General features: G+C 40.9%; 1 protein-coding gene and 1 non-coding gene across 2 annotated transcripts in view; both read right to left on the bottom strand.

Moving 5' to 3' along the window:
- Positions 1-18,004, bottom strand: part of LOC122799996 — a gene marked incomplete in the record, with an annotated part of 1,384,541 nt that overhangs the window by 77,101 nt on the left and 1,289,436 nt on the right.
- TRNAK-UUU lies at positions 15,089-15,160 on the bottom strand. The gene has a single exon. It is a non-coding gene; the product is annotated as a tRNA-Lys (tRNA).

Here is an 18,004-nt window from a genome sequence, read left to right as displayed (position 1 = left end):
GTGCTAGAGAGAAACAAGGTGAGATTAACTATGCTATCTAACAGCGCATGTATCTGTCCTGCAACTGACTCTATATATGGGAGCCAATAATGAGGTATTTACAATATTTGATAAGGCAGCAAGCCACATATTATACACACAGTATGATATTATCTCTTTGGTCTAACAATGTATGCACATGTATTACAAAAGTGTCTATATATGGATACCATAAATGAGATAAATGTTATGCACACTTTATAATAAAGCAGGACCACATACTATATATACACACACACACACACACACACACACACACACACACACACACACACACATATATATATATATATATATATATATATATATATATATATGTATGTATATATTTATAGAGAGAGAGAAATAATGTGATAAGGCAGAAACATGCATGGTATTGGCACAGTTGCCAAAAGGTTAGCAATAATAATACAGTAATTCACAAGTGATACAGAGTGCCAACACAGGCAAAAATGACACAGGACACAGGCAAGGGGGCATTGAGACTAATGAGTATGGAATAACAATTTAAAAGTGTTACACAATGAGGTAGAAATGATGCAGGGCATATGCATGATGCCACAGGACCTGCAAGAGCAGAACAAATCAACAGGAAAATATTACCAGCATAGGAAAATGTCATGTGATAATAATAGAGATGGCATATGTCTAGTAAGAGCAGTATAATTATTTTAAACTTATGCAAAGGACCAGTACAGGCACAAGTGCCACAAAACTTTGCAAGCACAGCAAAACAAATTAAAAGTGATAGGCAGATGTTACAAAACTCTGTAAGCACAGCATGGTTCAAAAGTGCTATACAGGTGGAGCAAGTCTTTGCATGTATAACACATAAAAAGAGATGCAGACAAGAGTACCAGTCCCTCAATAAGTAATCTGTGCAACAAATCAAGAGCGATTCAGCACAATTATTAATTACAGGTACAGGTGCCTCAATAGCTAATCTGTCCAACAAATCCAGAGAGACTCAACACAATTATTAATTACTAGTACCAGTCACTTAATAATTAATCCATGCAACAAATCAAAGCAGATTCAGCACAAATATTAACTACAAGGTCAGGTACCTTTATAAGTAATCTGTGCAACAAATAACGAGAGATTCAGCACAATTATTAACTACTAGTACAGGTACCTCCATAAGTAATCTGTGCAACAAATAAAGAGAGATTCAGCACAATTATTAACTACAAATACCAATTGCTCAGTAAGTAAGCAGTACAACAAATCAAGAGAAATTATTAACTACAAGTACAGGTGCTTCATTAAGTAATCCATACAAAAAATCAGGAGTGATTCATCACAGTTATTAACTACAAGTACAGATGGCACAGTTACTTGCACTGACTTCAAATGGTTTTGTCTTGCACAGCTATCTGCAGTATTTAACAAGTAAGGGGTCTCATATACATAAATAAACAACTATAGTTTGGAAGGATTATAGAGAACTTTGGAAGAGAAGCTATTTGATGATTATGAAAAACATAAAGAGGTCAAAAACACTGCATAGAGTATTGCATAAGAATCACAAAGAAGAAAACCTTAACTAAGGAAATCTGCTCAAGCTTCTTATGAAAAAATAATGTAATATGATTACAGTAATGGTGATTGCCTCACAGAAAAAGATATGTCATTTGTCAGTGATTAAAAAAGAAAATATCTGCATGTTTATTGTTGAACACTAAATAATAAGAAAATTGGATAGTATTGGATAATAGTTGTTATTATGAATATATTCACTACACATTTAGGGAGAAGGCACATGTATATTTATCAGCCAGCATGTAGATACTGGTGTGATTTGCTGCTATAGTATGGATGCAAAGATGTTTGGTGCATCTTTTTGAATTATTAGAGCTTAATGAACTGCCTCAAAATGTTTACCTCATGTACAGATGCACTGTTATACTAATTATAGATTGATGATGAATCACAATTTTAAATACATTTTAATGAAATATGTACAAGGAACTTTTGCAGAGAATGACAGGAATTGTTGATATTTCCTGGGTAATGGAAGAAAAAAGTAAAAAGAATGAAGGAAAGTCAGAACAGCAGACAATAAGTATGGTTTTAGCTGCTGGTCTTACACCTGTGAGCAAAATGGGCTAGAAACAACTGTGCGTAAAAATTTTACTGAAGAAGAGGAGGCAGGAAAGCTAGATGGTGACCTCAAGAATTTACTTCAGTTGTAAAGATGTGCCCCAGGATTCAATAAATTCCATGCAGTAATAGTGCTATTCCTACATGGAGTGAACCGTGTCCATTTCTGCATAGCTTTAACAGCAGCACACCTTGCATATTCCTGAAGGAAGTAGACAAGAACACTACTGAGTGCAGGAGACATGTTTAAGTAGTGCCCGCACATCTAACACACACTCTGCACTCAGAAAGTGCCATACTGCACTTTTTAAATGCATTTCAGTGTCTGCAGACAATGAAAACAATTATAATAGTAAAACAGTGTCTGTGGATGCTGAAATAAATAAGATATCATGAAATAAATGCAGGGGGTGTGTGATAGGTACTGTCACACACCCCCTGCATTGTCAAAGTGCTGTACGGCACTTTCCAAGTCCTTTCAGTGTCTGCGGACACTGAAAGCAGGAAGGTTAGATAGGAAGCAATGCAGGGGGTGTGTGACAGGTACTGTCACACACTCCCTTCATTGTTAAAGTGCCATACAGCACTTTCCAAGTGCTTTCAGTGTCTATGGACACTCAAAGCAGTTATGTGATAGGAAGCAATGGATGGAGATGTGTGACAGGTACTGTCACACGCCCCTTGCATTGTGAAAGTGCTGTACAGCCATACCCCTCAACTGTACAGGGTTTCGCAGAATGTCCAGATGTCTGTCTCACATACCTCTTAACCTCTTAGAGCAAACAAATCTGGACAAAGCCATAAATAATGAGGGGACAAAGTCCTAAAAATAGCAACATTTTTTTAAATAGTGCTCTTACAAACTCAGGAAGTTGATAGAATAGCAGGTTTTGCAATAGCACAGATTTGCTGAAGGGTATGAAGTCTGAAACTCAAATGTCTGTCATTATTTTATGACTTAAACCTTGAGTGATTTGCCAATGATTTGCTAAAAAACACAATCATATCAGAAATGAACCAAACTTATGAGGCAAAATCTGTACAGTTGAGAGGCATGCTGCATCATATTTTTGGTGTGTTCCCCCAAATATCTGTCCCTACCTGGCAAATAACAGAGGATTGGAGTCATTAAATAATGACAAACATTTGAGTTTAAGACTCCACATTGGTCAGAAAAGTCATGCTAATGCAAAACCTATTATTCTATCAACTTTCTAAGTTTGTAAGAGCAATATTTTTAAAATATGTCCCTATGTGTCCCCTTAAAATTGCCCTTACTGTGACTGACAAGGAGCACTGATACATGTAAATAAAGTGGTTTTATTAATTTCCATTTGTTTCCATTTTAAGCTATTTTTTGGTGCAGCTGAGCGGGTTTGCATGTTAGGGTCCTCTACTCAGCATTGCTTAAAGATTTCATAGCAGCTAAATAAAATGCATAGCTAAAATCTCAGTGATGAGATAGCATAGTGGTTAGAGCCCTGGTTTTGCATGCAGTCATTCACAGTTTGAACACCAAAACAGGCACTTTATTTTTTACAAGGGAAAGCATTGTTAAAAGTATTTTTTTTATGTTAAATTATGTAGTAAGTGATATTTGTCACCCAGAGTAGTGTAGCTGGTCCAAAATGGAAGTGTGAGTGCATATTTATGCATATTTATATATATTATATATTATAATAGCAGCCTGCATTTAAAGTGGATTGTTGAGAGACAGCCTTACAAGACTCTCTGCAAATATATAGAGCTGAGTATATTTTTTGTATTATTCTGTATTATAGAGCTAAATTGTTACTTAGATATCTGTTGTCTTACTGTTCTGCAAATATACAGATATCAGTATATATTGTTTTGGTTATAATTTGCACTGTGATTCCTCATATCTATCTCTGTTGAAACTGTCCCCCCCCCTGTTCTTGGTTGTAGTTTTTAAATTTGGTGGCTTTTGCAGTGCCCGCCCCACTGTAGATTTGATCTAGGACATTCCCCCAGTCCCATCTCATTACCGCATTCTACCTAATAAACCCTTTCTGCACTTGCTTTTAGTCCTTTTTAATTTAATTACATTTTTTCAAACTGTGTGTGGACTAATATTGCTACATACTCAAGTGTGCCAGCTTGCACTGCATGTGAATTGTTTTACTACTGTTTTTGCTACTTTTCTGGAAAAAAAAATTCTGCTTTTACTGTATTTGTGTTTCTTCCTACTTTATTTTGCTTTTGCGTCATCTTAAAATTACTCAGTTGTATTCATTACTGCTTAGTGTAACTCATTCTAAGCCTTTTAGTTTAAGCACTTGGGCTTCAGACCAGTTGTTTTACATTAATAAGGTTTGTGGTCTGCACTGTAGTGGCAGAACAGGTAGCTTACATCCTTTTAAGTTGGGAACTGCTGATTGAGGGCTCAGTGTCTGTTATTCTAAAAGTGTATTAATTCTGGTTTAAGCACTTGGGCTTCAGGCCAGTTATTTTACATTAAAAGGGTTTGTGGTCTGCACTCTTGTGGGAGGAGAGGTTGGACTCTGCCCACCTGAGCTGGGAATTTCTGGTTAAAGGCTTATAGTGCCTGCATATTTGAACTGCTTCTTACTGAAATTGGTACACCTTGTTTGCTGTAGCGTAGACTAGATCCAGGCCTGCTGAATCTAGCTTTGTTTGTATAACTTGAACACTAATCCAGGCATTTTTAAAGTATTCAATTGTATTTACTACTGCTTGGTAGTAACTTGATTAAAGTGTAGCTATCATTCTAAGTATTTTGGATTAAGCACTTGGGCTTCAGACCAGTTGTTTTACATTAGGAAGGTTTGTGGCCTGCACTGTGGTGGCAGGACAGGTAGCTTACATCCTTCTAAGTTGGGAACTGCTGATTGAAGGCTCAGTGTCTATTATTCTAAAAGTGTATTAGTTCTGGTTTAAGCACTTGGGATTCATGCCAGTTATTTTACATTAAGAAGGTTCGTGGTCTGCACTCTTGTGGGAGGAGAGGCTGGACTCTGCCCTTCTGAGCTGGGAATTTCTGGTTAAAGGCTTATAGTGCCTGCATATTTCAACTGTTTCTTACTGAAATTAGTACACCTTGTTTGCTGTAGCATAGACTTGATCCAGGCCTGCTGAATCTAGCTTTGTTTGTATGCTTGTTGTTTGTTTGCTTGTTATTTCCCTGAAATGCTAATACCACCTAAAACGCAGATTTTCAGCGCTTCTGTGGATCCCTAGTGATATCTGCATTGCTTACTGTACTTATTTCCTTGTTTCACTTATAAAAAGTTACTGTTTGTCATTTTTGCATTTAAGTTACCTGTAACACATTGCATTTAAGTTACCTGGCACTTGCTCACTAAAGCAGTTATATAACTCAGCACTAAAAAATTAAAAGCACTACACCCTCACAAACTCCCCTTGAGTACCTTGTTCCCCATTGGCCCTTTTTATCAATTATAAAGGAATTCCCAATACTATTGTAGCATGTCCAAAGGTCAGTTGTCAATCTCCTCTCCGGTCCAGCTGGTGAATCTGGGAATCTTGAGGCAATGTTACAACTGCCTCATGTACACAGACAACCCTCTCCTCCTCCCAACAAATTCCAACACATGTGAGAGATGCATCCATATAGCCAAACTGGAGGCTAAGCTCTCTCAACTCAGTACTGGCGTAACCAGTCAGGAGGAGAATGAAACCACACTCACTACAATTCCAGTCTCACATAGACCTACCACGAGAGCAAACCAAACACATAAACACACAAAAACATACTCGGAGGCTCTAAATAAAAATCTGCCTAAGCAGCAGAGACCACCAAAGCAGACACCCAAGCAACCGCTACCCCAAAACAAAACATGTGCAACACATAGCTCACAAAGCCAGTGTGCCAAACAGTCACAGCCCTTAAGGCTAAACAACACACCTGATACACTTGTAATAGGTGACTCTATCGTCAGGCACACTGACGTCCCGCTCACCAGGCTGAACAAGGAGAAGGTCACGGTGAGCTGCCTGTCGGGTGCTAGGATCTGCCACATGACACAAGCACTCGAGTCACTCCAAGGCAAGTACAAATATGACTCAGTCATTGTCCATGCTGGTGTGAATGACCTGAGACGTATCTCCCTGGACTACATGAAAAGAGACATAGAGGAGCTCTCTGAGCATGTGGCCCAGGCCAGTATGACCCTGACCTTGAGTAGCATCTTACCCTCACCAAGAATGATGCCACAATATGAAGACAAGATGATCAATTTCAACAATTGGCTTAGGTATTGGTGTCATTCAAAGGGGATCCAATGCCTGTCAGCCTGGGATGACATGCTCAGCAAGCCACGATGCTTCACTAGGGATGGCTTGCACCTGTCACCCCTGGGCTTTCGGATATTGGCAAAGGCTCTTGCTACCCCCATAGTGCCTTTTTTAGGCAAGGCTCAAAAGACAAACCCACCTCCATAGGTATCACAAGGGATAAGAAACTAAGAGTAATGCTACTCAACACCAGAAGTCTAAACCTCAAGACGCATGCACTCGAAACTCTCCTTAGCATGGAGAAGATTGATATCTGTGCAGTAACAGAAACCTGGTTCAAGGCTCCCGAGAGCACCCCACCACTACCAGGTTATACCTCATACCATGCTTTTCGGCCCCAAAACTTGGACCGAACAACAAAAGGAGGGGGGGTATCAATATTCATCAAAGATACCCACACCTCCAGGTTGGTGGCACAGCACGAAGCATCAGAGACTATCCATGTGCAACTAACAGTGGGTAAAACTGCCTTCCAGTTTATAGCCTGCTACAGACCACCCTCCCAAACCCAGGAACCCAACTTGGCCTTCCTGAGAACACTGGAAAATATGAAGGTCTCTCCAAACACCATTATATTGGGCGACTTCAACTACCCAAACATAGACTGGGAGCATTACTCTAGCTCCAACACCCTAGCCCAAAGGTTCCTAGAATTTGTAAACTCAAATGCTATGGAACAACTTGTTACCACTCCCACAAGAGGGGAAAACATACTGGACCTGATCATCACCAACATGGGGACTCTGTGCTCCAGACCAGAAGTGTATCCCTCACTGGTAAGATCAGACCATAAACTAATCTCACTGGATATTCAGATCCCGACCCCACCTCTTGCCCAGAAAACCACAGTGAAAAACTTCTCTAAAGCAAATTTCACACTCCTCAAAACCGAGGTGAAATCCTTCAAAGCTCCCGGGCCTGTGGCAAATACGGCCCAGTCCGCAGAATCATTTATAAATGCATTCTATGAACACCTTCAGGAATGCATGGATCATGCAATCCCAAATAAAACCAAGACCCAATCCTCCAAAGGCAGACGTCCTGTCTGGTGGACTCCAGCCATTAACAAACTATACAATAGAAGGAGGAAGCTACTAAATGATAGAGCAAAATCCCAAAAAGGGAAGGCATCTCTGATCAGTATTAGCAAAAAACTACGGGCACTCATAAAATCGTCTAAGGCCAGCTTCGAGAGAAAAATTGCACAGGACACTAAGGATAATCATAAGGCTTTCTTTAGTTATGTTAGGAACCTGGGTGGGAATTCCCAGATATGCTCAGAATTAGTCCAAAATGACAAAAAATACACCAAACCCACAGACATTGCCAACATCCTAGCTGCCAGGTTCGGCGCAAACTTCTCCCCCCCACCCCACCAAAAGGGCAAATATCTATCCCAGCAGAGTGCTGCCTCCCTGACATCTCAGATGCTCAGGTAAGAGCCGCCCTCTCCAAAGAAAAAAACACAGCATCAATGGGACCAGACGATGTCCCAGGCTGCGTCCTGCATGAATTCCAAGAAGAACTAAACCCAAACATAAAAGTACTGTTCAATCTCAGACTTACTACAAGATATGTACCCAAAGAGTGGCGTACAGCAACAGTAGTCCCTCTCCACAAAGGTGGTGCCTCAATGGATCCTGGAAACTATCGCCCCATAAGCCTGACTAGCTTGGTCTGCAAAGCTATGGAAAGGATCATCATGGACCTCATAAATAAAGATATTGGGGACCTACAGACACTGGATCCTACCCAGTTTGGCTTTGTTAAGGGCAGATCCTGCCTCTTAAACCTGGTTGATTTCTTTGAAACAGTCACCAAAGCCATTGATGCGGGGAAGGTGATCCACACAGCCTACCTGGACCTCGCAAAAGCCTTCGATACAATACCCCAGTCGGGCATTACAGATAAGCTCACCAGCTTAAATATAAACCCCTATGTCACTAGATGGGTTGCAAACTGGCTTAAGGACAGAACCCACATGGTTAGAATTTCTGGAGCCATGTCAGACTCCAAACCTGTTACAAGTGGCATCCCACAAGGCTCAGTCCTGGGACCTCTCTTGTTCGGTATATATTTCTCGGTGGTACAGGCCAACACGGAAGGGCTGTGGCTGACCAAGTTCGCAGATGACTGCAAACTGGGCACCATAATAGACTCTCCAGCTGACACAAGCATCCTCCAAAAGGGCCTCATAGAAACAGACAACTGGTGCCAGAGCCATGGCCTCAAGCTAAACGCCAAAAAGTGTATAGTCATCCTCTTTGGCAAAAACGAAGTGCCCACAAATTACCACATAGGTGGTAATCCATTAAGTACAGAAGAAGTAATTAGGGACCTGGGGACCCAAGTTGATAGCAGTCTCTCATTTGACAACCACATGGCCAAAGTGGTTAGAAAAACATTTTATATAGCCCACCTAATCATGAAGGGATTCACGTCTAGATCAGGGGGGGGGGTCATCGTGCCTCTTTACTCATCCCTCATCTGGCCCATAATTGAGTACAATGTCCCCTTTTGGGATGTACCTTACCAGACACCTGCAGCAACTGGAAAGACCCCAAAAGTACCTTTCCAAGAGGATCAAAGGGCTCAAACAGATGCCATATGCTGCCCGGTTAAAGAAACTCTAGCTCTACTCAGTGGCATACCGCCTGTTCAGGGGTGATCTGTGCCTGACGTATAAAGCCATGTCCAACCCGGAATTAATGGACATGCTGCACCTCAGAAAATCCAAATCCCATCATGCTACGTGCTCGAAAGACTTGAACCTCAGCACTGAAATAAATAGGACATGCTGGAGGGACAGATTCATAGCAGAGGCTCCCTTCACTCTAGAATAAAATCCCAGTCCAGGTTAGGCAGAGTCCCTCATTGACTCTCTTCAAGAGGAATCTTGATGAGTGGATGGGAGATCATAGGTTTAACCCAGGTATCACTTCTGTGTCACTGTTAGACAGAGGCACAGTATACTAACCTTGAAAAAGGGCATAGCAAAATTAATTTAAAATGGGTGGCGAAAGCCAAACACATTATGGCTAGGCTTGTGAATGCCCTAGGGCAGATAGCCTAGTATGAACCTATGAACCTATGAACCTATATAACATGTGAAATCACCCATGTATACACAAGTGTACCATACAGTATAATCACACCCCAAGGTAATGTAATGAAAGCACATAGAGGGCTGTCATGTAAAGTAAATCATATACACTTAATAATATGTCAGTAATGATGAATTAGTCTACAATCCTGATATGTTTTTAAAATGAAAACTGAGCAATGCGAAGTAGTGCTCAGCTATCCTTAGCCAGTGTAAGCACTGCTTAGATGTAAATGCTAAGCAGCAGTTAGCTCAGTTAAGCAGATATGTGCACTGTTAAGCAGTGCTCAACATTTATCACTTTAAGCACTGTTCAAATCAGTTTAACGGATTTGCGCATCACTTAGCTGAGCTCAGCATTTTCAAAAAGGTTCAATGACAGCAAAGGGCAGGAATATGACCTTATTTAAACTGCACAGGCAGGAATACAGCCAGAACCTTTTGTAGCTGATCTGTGCAGGTACTATGTCAGGTGTAGGTGAAGAAGCAGGCTTTTGCATGCAGCACTGGGGCATTCAGGAGTCCAGGATCATGGCTGGACTCCTTGTAGAAAACCATGACAAGAGACTGCTGCAGGGCCAGTACCAGGGCTCACAATACAAAGGAGAGGCCTGAGACCATTTTGCACGTGATCTCACCAGTGCTACTGGCATCCCCAGAACTGGTAAGCAGGCACGGCATCATTATGCCGACCTAAAGCAGAGGAACGGGGTGGTCTTGGCCCAGTGGATCCATGATACATGGGCATGGAATGCTCCAGCATTGTGTAAGTATCAGTAGCAAGTAGTTTGTACTAAAGTCTAGCCTGAGTATGTGATAGACAGGTATGCATAATGTTTGTTTTTCTCCACTACAGCTGCAGCAGAGAGGGCTAGCAACATTGAAGCCCATGCTGACAGACTACTAAAGCTGTGCCGACAGGCTAGTGAGTACAAATCTATCTTGCAGTATATAGTGCTAATATCTAAGAAGAAGTACATTGTTTGCTGCCACTAGGTATACTGTTACTGTGTTAACCGAATAAATAAAGTTTGTCCAACTAATATTGATTTATAGGATATGTAGTACTAAAGCACTGTTTCATGTCATTGTAATAAATATGTATACCACAAACTGTTGTGTTTACTCTGGTATGTTGTATTAATATAATGTATACAGCTTCTCCACAGCAAATATGGCTTTGACAGCATGCATTAACTGAGGTTGTTCTGAGAACCAGGTGTTAAGAAAAAATGCAGATTGTGGATCTGTAAAACAACATATAAATGGAATATGAAATATATACTGCACCAAGCTCTGAACCCCGAATAGTAAAGTGTAATGTATCACAGTGTGTCCCATGCAGCATTGCCGTGTGCTAATCTTTGCTTTCCAGATTGTATTATTTCAAAGGATTAATGCACAGTACATTAACTATCTGCCATGCATGCATCTCAGGATTACAAGGTCAGACTGTCTAAACAAGAGGGTTTTTGGCAGAAAGCAGTCAAATATACAATAACAGTTTCCCAGTAGCTCAGTGTGATGAGAAATAGCTCAGTTGTTAATTTTGCACACCCAGGCACGGTTCAAATCCAGGGAGTGGTAGTAAGATGTGTGCATATTTACACACAAGGATTCAGGAATAAATGTAGAAACAGTCAGGCAGTGTTAACATATATTTTCTCCACAGGTTTTACGGGTAAAGATATATTGGTAGTAGCTGTATGAAGGGTAAACTAATACACCATGTACAATTGTTCCACTCTCCAATCTCATGCCTGCAAATGACAGTAGGACAGGTACATACAACATGCAATCTTCTCAGTACATGTCTCAAGTGTCATGCTGTCATGGCTAGTGGTTACTGCTGCCAATAACCCTGGACACAGATAGGAAAGCAGGTGAAATATGCCAGTAGGGCACTCACATAACAGTGCAGGGCACCCATTCTGTGCTAGATATGTAACCCTGACAAGTACAAGTCCCCTCTAGTCATGTACCCAGAGTTGTCACATTTTGCCCCATACCATTCCAGGTTGACAGTTTAACAGGTATGTTTGTGCTACAGAAGCTATGGGCCATAGGTAGATGTAAAGTGAGGGCAAACCCGTATAGTATTGAGCAGTACTGCTGTGAAAAATAGAAGACTAAACAGTTGTTAATGGACTTTCTGTCTCTCCACCCTCCCCTTATTTGCATCAATAATTATCATCCATATACTACGGGTATGTTGTTCTCAAAACCTAATGTTGGGACTTGTGTTCTATTATTATTCATATATTTTATTGGTTATATGTTAACATACCTTGGTCAAATACCATTGTTGGTGGCCTTTTGCCATCAATGTTACTGGCATGCGGTTACAATGCATATTGCTGTTAAATGTATGCATGTGTTCTCTTTGCTATGCAACTGTTTCAAATTTGTTGTATGGAGTTAATTGGAACACCCATGCATGCTGTTATAACTAATTTTGAAATGTTTTGTTCATGACTAAGCAATATATTTTGTAAAACCTTCACACCATAGCATGTTTGGAAAGGCAGATCCTGGCAGATCCACCTGTCCTGCCTAATCTGGCCATGGCACTGAGCCCCAGCACATCTGGGACCCAACCTGGAACTGCCACCTTTGCTGGTCCTGCACTACCTTCAGGTGGAACTGCCTAAGGGGATAGGTCATGGGCATGGAGAGGAGCCCATCACCCACCTCCAATTCCAGGGTATGGTGCACAGTGTCATCCACCTGGAGTTGGATGGATGGCTGCACCAGATGGGGGAGCTGCCTAGCACACTTCAAGGGGAATGCTGCTCCTCCTGTCCAGCCCCCAGCACAGCCAGCTTTGGGACCGTGAAGGTGCAATCATGACTGCCCATGGGTGGGGGGCTACAGTCCCATTGTATCCATTTGGGGGCTCAAGGGCTTCAGATTCTCAACCACCCTCCCCTTCAAAGGTGTTTACCCCTCATGTGTCATAAATGCCCCTGTCTTGTCTGTCTTGCTTGTCTGTGAATGCAACCTATCCTACCCAACCTAACTCCCCAAACATACCTAGAGCACTTATCCAACATCCCACTCTCACCTTAAAAAAAAGGTTGTCTATCCCAAATTAAAAATCACTGCCCCATACATTTTGCCCCCATGTATAGTGAAATTAATCCATCTACCCAAACATTATTCTACAAATGTCTGTCACTAACACCCTTCCCTGTGGGGTGTGAGGATGTAAATTTCCAAATTCTACACATTATTCACAGCTGTTGCTGCAGATGAAATGTAGAGCTATGGTCCTTTCCTAAACTCATTCTGCACATCCCTAGCTGGTTTTCCTAATGTTTTACCCCCTGCTTGCCCCCATTTCACCACTTTTCTAGCACCCTTTTTTTCTTTTCTTTAATTAAAATAAGTATGAGTTTAAGTGGAAATAAGCACCGCTAAGTGAAGCTAAGAAGACTTAACCGCCTGTTAGCATCACTTAGCTTCACGCAAAACCATGCAAACACACTTAGAACTGCTTCAAAGTGCTTTAATCACTCTGAGTCTGCCAGCCCCTGTTCTGCCCAGCAAGAAAATAGACAGCTCTGGCAGGTTTTTACCCAGGACCCTGTACATTGTAGTCAGAGCAATGTACCACTTACACCACTTGAGCAGTAGGAATGCCTGATGCTTTTTCAAACATATGCAGTAGAGTCAGTCAACAGTAGGGATAAAACTCTGTGGAATCATTCATGTTTTGTGTTTATAAATATACACAAATATATATGTATGGAGATACATATATATGAAAAAATATATACATTTTATATATATATATATATATATATGTGTGTGTGTGTGTGTGTGTGTGTGTGTGTGTGTGTGTGTGTGTGTGTGTGTGTATGACATACAGTGCAGTCATACCTCACAACCATACCTCTGAACCTCTTAGTGCAAGAAATATGGACAGAGGCTGTCAAAATGGGGGTACAATGTGCCAAAAATAGGGACATATTTTAAATATTGCTCATAAATTTAGAAAGTTGCTAGAGTAACAGGGTTTGTTTCAGCATACATTTTCTGAAGGATATGAGGTCTGAAACTGAAATGTATTGTCATTATTTGCTGACATAAATCCTCAGATCATCACAGTGATTTACCAGAATAATACAAATTTTATGTGGAACAGATCAAAACTATGAGCCAACAATTTGGACATTCTGTGAAAATCTAGGCAGTTGAGAGGTATGCTCAGAACAACTTAATGCAACAAATATGGACCAAGCCTAACAAAGTGGGGGGGGCATGAAAATAGGGACATATCTGAAATACTTGACTAGATAAACTGTGAATGTTGCTGCTGTAACATTGCCTGTTCTAACATATAGTGACTGAAATATCTCTCAAGTCTGAGACTCAATTGATTCTCATTATTGAGTGACTGAAATCCTCACATAATCCCACTGATTTGTCAGAAATACACAACAATTATCAGGACCAGACCGAAGATATTAGCCAAACAACTGGACCTCCTACAAATATCTGGACATAAGATAACATTAGGAAAACTGCACTGAGCTGCCAAGCATGTCACCAAGTACTATCCAAATTACAGTCAGAATGACACAACACTACCCCAAATCAGCTCTGGGGAATTACACATGCATTTGCAAATATATCAGGCACTACAGGGATGTAAGAGCGGTGGAAAACAGACACCAGTGTGAAAGTTCATACCCACAACCAATTGCACTACAGCATAGCAACATACAGTAAGCCAACTGAACACTAGAGTATAACAACTGTATGAAATAAAATATCCACTTTGCCACTCACACACTACTCCTACATATACTGCCCCAAGTCACAGTGTAGTAGGAATCCTGAGGTGGTATGGGACATGTCTCAGTCTTCCCCTACAAACATATACAGCCAAAGGACCACCAGAAACTGGAGCAACATGCACAGTCAGATAGAAAAGGACCCATGCCACTTACATCTACCCCCCCTTTACACAGCCCAACTAACATTTATGCACTACACTGCTACACAATCCTGACAGTCTGTTAATAATGGCCAGACATACTCAGACCTCTCAACTGTGCAGATTTCCACAGAATGTTCAGGCTTTGGCTATATATATATATATATATATATATATATATATATATATATATATATAGATAGATATAGACTCTTCCTAATAACATGTCTGGGATTCTGCTACATCACTGGGACGATATCGGGAATGAAGGCACTAAATAATGATATACCATACCTCTAAACCTCTAAGTGCATGACATCTGGACAAAGCCTGACATAATTGGGGGACAAAGGTCAAAAACAGGGACATATTTAAAATATTGCTGTTATAAACTGAGAACGTTGCTGGTGTTACATGGTTTGTTGTAACATATCTTTTTTGAGAGATGTGAAGTCGGAAACACAAATGGATGTTCATGGATTAGTACTAGGCTAATTGCCCTTGCAAACCTACCCAATTATCCCTTGTGAGACTCAAACACTGCACCTTGTGTTTGTAAGGCAAACACCTTAACCATTAGACCACTCTCGCTTTAAAGAGGCATGTGCCCAAACAGGGACTTGAACCCTGGACCTCAGATTAAAAGTCTGATGTTCTACCAACTGAGCTATCCAGGCTTCTTACTCACTGCAATCCCCAGAGTATCCTACTGATTTGCCAAGGACCAAAACTGTCTGCAGAACAGACCAAACATCAGAGTCAAACCTCTGGCCATTTTGTGGATAGCCCTATAGTTGAGAGTTATTTCATCTACATAACACTGTCAGACTTGCAATCACACAGAAAATGCATGTCCAGACAAACCCTGTTAAACTAGCATTATTCCAAATGTATAACAGCAGTACTTACATTCTGTCCCTAAGTCTGGAACGTCCTCCCCCCATTCTGTTGGGCTGTCTCCACGTCTTGTTGTAAGAGGTATTCCCACCTACCCTCTGTGATGCTGAAGCTCACACATCTCCATGATGTACCCCTCACAGGCAAGGTAAAGGGACAATGTCCACATGAAGTACTCAATTATAGGAGTGCATTGCCATGCCATTGGCTGTTGGAATAACAACACAACCGTTCTGCATGCAATTAGCAAGTGTGGGACACCAACTGGTGCACAGGCCATCACCTGTTCATGAGCATTACCTACAAAAGGCAAGCTGCTGCCTATGTAAAACAGGACTATACCTCTACATTGTTAAACAGAGAGAGAAAATCTTCAAGAATATTTTGAAAAAAATAAAATAAACAGGTATGTCAAACAAGCATGCTATGGAATCCAGAAGTGGGTATGCAATAATGGGAAATAGGAAGTTAAACAAATATGTCTGAACAAGACTTGCTGTACTGATATGTTGCTGATCAGTACCTATGACCATCACATCTGTCTCTGGCTGCATTGACATACATCACAGCTCTGGCCCCTGAGTCACCCCAGGAAAGGTCAGATCACATATGACTGCTACTGGAGTGTCTGTTGAACAATACTGACTGTGACACTGCCAGGTCAGCTACTGGGATGTTGTAAATATCCATATGTCACTTGTGAATACCACTATGACACACATGCTTATCTTATAAATCTAAGAGACCAGTATAGGGTATGTGCATAGTAAACTACTGTCGGAGAAGAGTGCGTTGAACTGTATGTGATATACTAAGCTCATACCATTCAACTGTCCAGGGGTCTGCACATTGACCACATGTTTGTAGTCATTTACTCATAGAGTTGTGTTATGTCTGGCAAATCATTGGCAAATTTGTGAAGACTGACATCAGAACATAATAGCACACATATGAATGCCGGACATCCTCAAGAGTACTTCTGTGAATGCAAAGTCTACTGTGATATCAACTGACTTAAGTGTGTTACAGCAATATTAATAAAGTGTCACTAATTTTGGGCCATTGCCCCCCATTTATGTGTGCCGTCATCCTGATGTCCTGCTCTAACAGGTTAAAAGGAATGACTGAGCATCAAGAGTGTAAATACAGTGCGCCATACTGACATAGAACAGAAATGTATATCAGGTATTACCTGTGCACACGTATGTATGAGTAGGTGTAGCTGGAAGCCTCAAAACAACAGACATGAGTTGCAAAACATCATGTAAATAGGCTGTATATATATATATATATATATATATATATATATATATATATATATATATATATATATAATAACCAAGATCCAAATAAGGAAGCAAACTTGAATGCAGAACTATTTCAAGGAGAAACCACACAGTAAAATAATTTATTTATTCTTATTCTAGCGGCTCAGTGTCACCACCTTCATGGAATAAGCTGTACATGTTGTACACATGTGTAATCTTAGTTTCAGTGCATCCAACAGATAAATGTCTACAGCTACTGGTTGTTGCATTGCCCTAACACAGAAATGGGTACTAGAATAAGCATGATTATCAGGTTGAAATTGCAGAAGTGTCCAACTGTGTTATGACCTCGTGTCCATGCCTACTACAAACATCCATATGAGCACCTATGTAATTGTATGGACTCAGCAATACATGACTCATAGAACCCGCCTCTACCAAGGTAGAGTAATCCCCTTTGGTGGACAGCAGCAATACACAAGCCACATAATAGGTCACTATATTGGCTGTGCAGGGCCAAGTAGGAGCAGGCACCAACTTGGAAGCAAGTCCACCTTTGTCTGAACAAGCTTATAAGGTCACAGGTGAATCACTGTAAGGCTAACTATGAGTACAAATTGGACACATCCACCAAGGGCAATCACAAGGCCATATTCACATATGTCTTCAGTCTCAGAGGCAACAACCCAACCTGCCCTGTACTGGATGTCAATCATACCATGTACACACAAGCCATAACTATAGCCAAACCGCTACAGACAGGTTAAGTGAAAATGTCACTGCCCTGCCCTGCCCTGTCCCCCCATCCATATAGGTGGATATGCACAGCACCCACACCCCTCCCCTCATCACCAGGGAGCAGGTCCATCATGCCTACTCAAAGGCAACAACATCAAGTCTCCAAGGGACCCAATAATATCCCTGTCTGCATCCTAGATGAACACAGGCATATAAAAAAGAAAAGCGGCTTCCGGTATACCAAGGTGCTAAAAAGTGTATAAAGTAGTAAAATAAAATAAAGCACCTGGGTGACACACTATATCGCTTATAAAATTTATTGATAAATTAATAAATAAATTTTATAAGCGATATAGTGTGTCACCCATGTGCTTTATTTTATTTTACTACATGAGCACAGGCATGTGCTCTCAGCTTGATTACACACTGTAGTCAAACAAAGCCTGAGCACCAGCTACATCCCAGCTGCATGGAAGATGGCCACTATCATCCCTTTACACAAAAGTGAATGATAAATGGAGGTTTATGCAAATTACTGGCCCTCATTGGGGGGAACATGACACATCAGGACTAGGAGTGTAATGCAAGCTCATACTGTGCTGATAAATGACAGTGGTA

The sequence above is a fragment of the Protopterus annectens genome, chromosome 4.part0 (assembly GCF_019279795.1).
Source record: "Protopterus annectens isolate FY-2018-M chromosome 4.part0, PAN1.0, whole genome shotgun sequence".
Classification (NCBI taxonomy): Eukaryota; Metazoa; Chordata; order Ceratodontiformes; family Protopteridae; genus Protopterus; species Protopterus annectens.
This window is presented reverse-complemented; position numbering and strand designations above follow the sequence as displayed.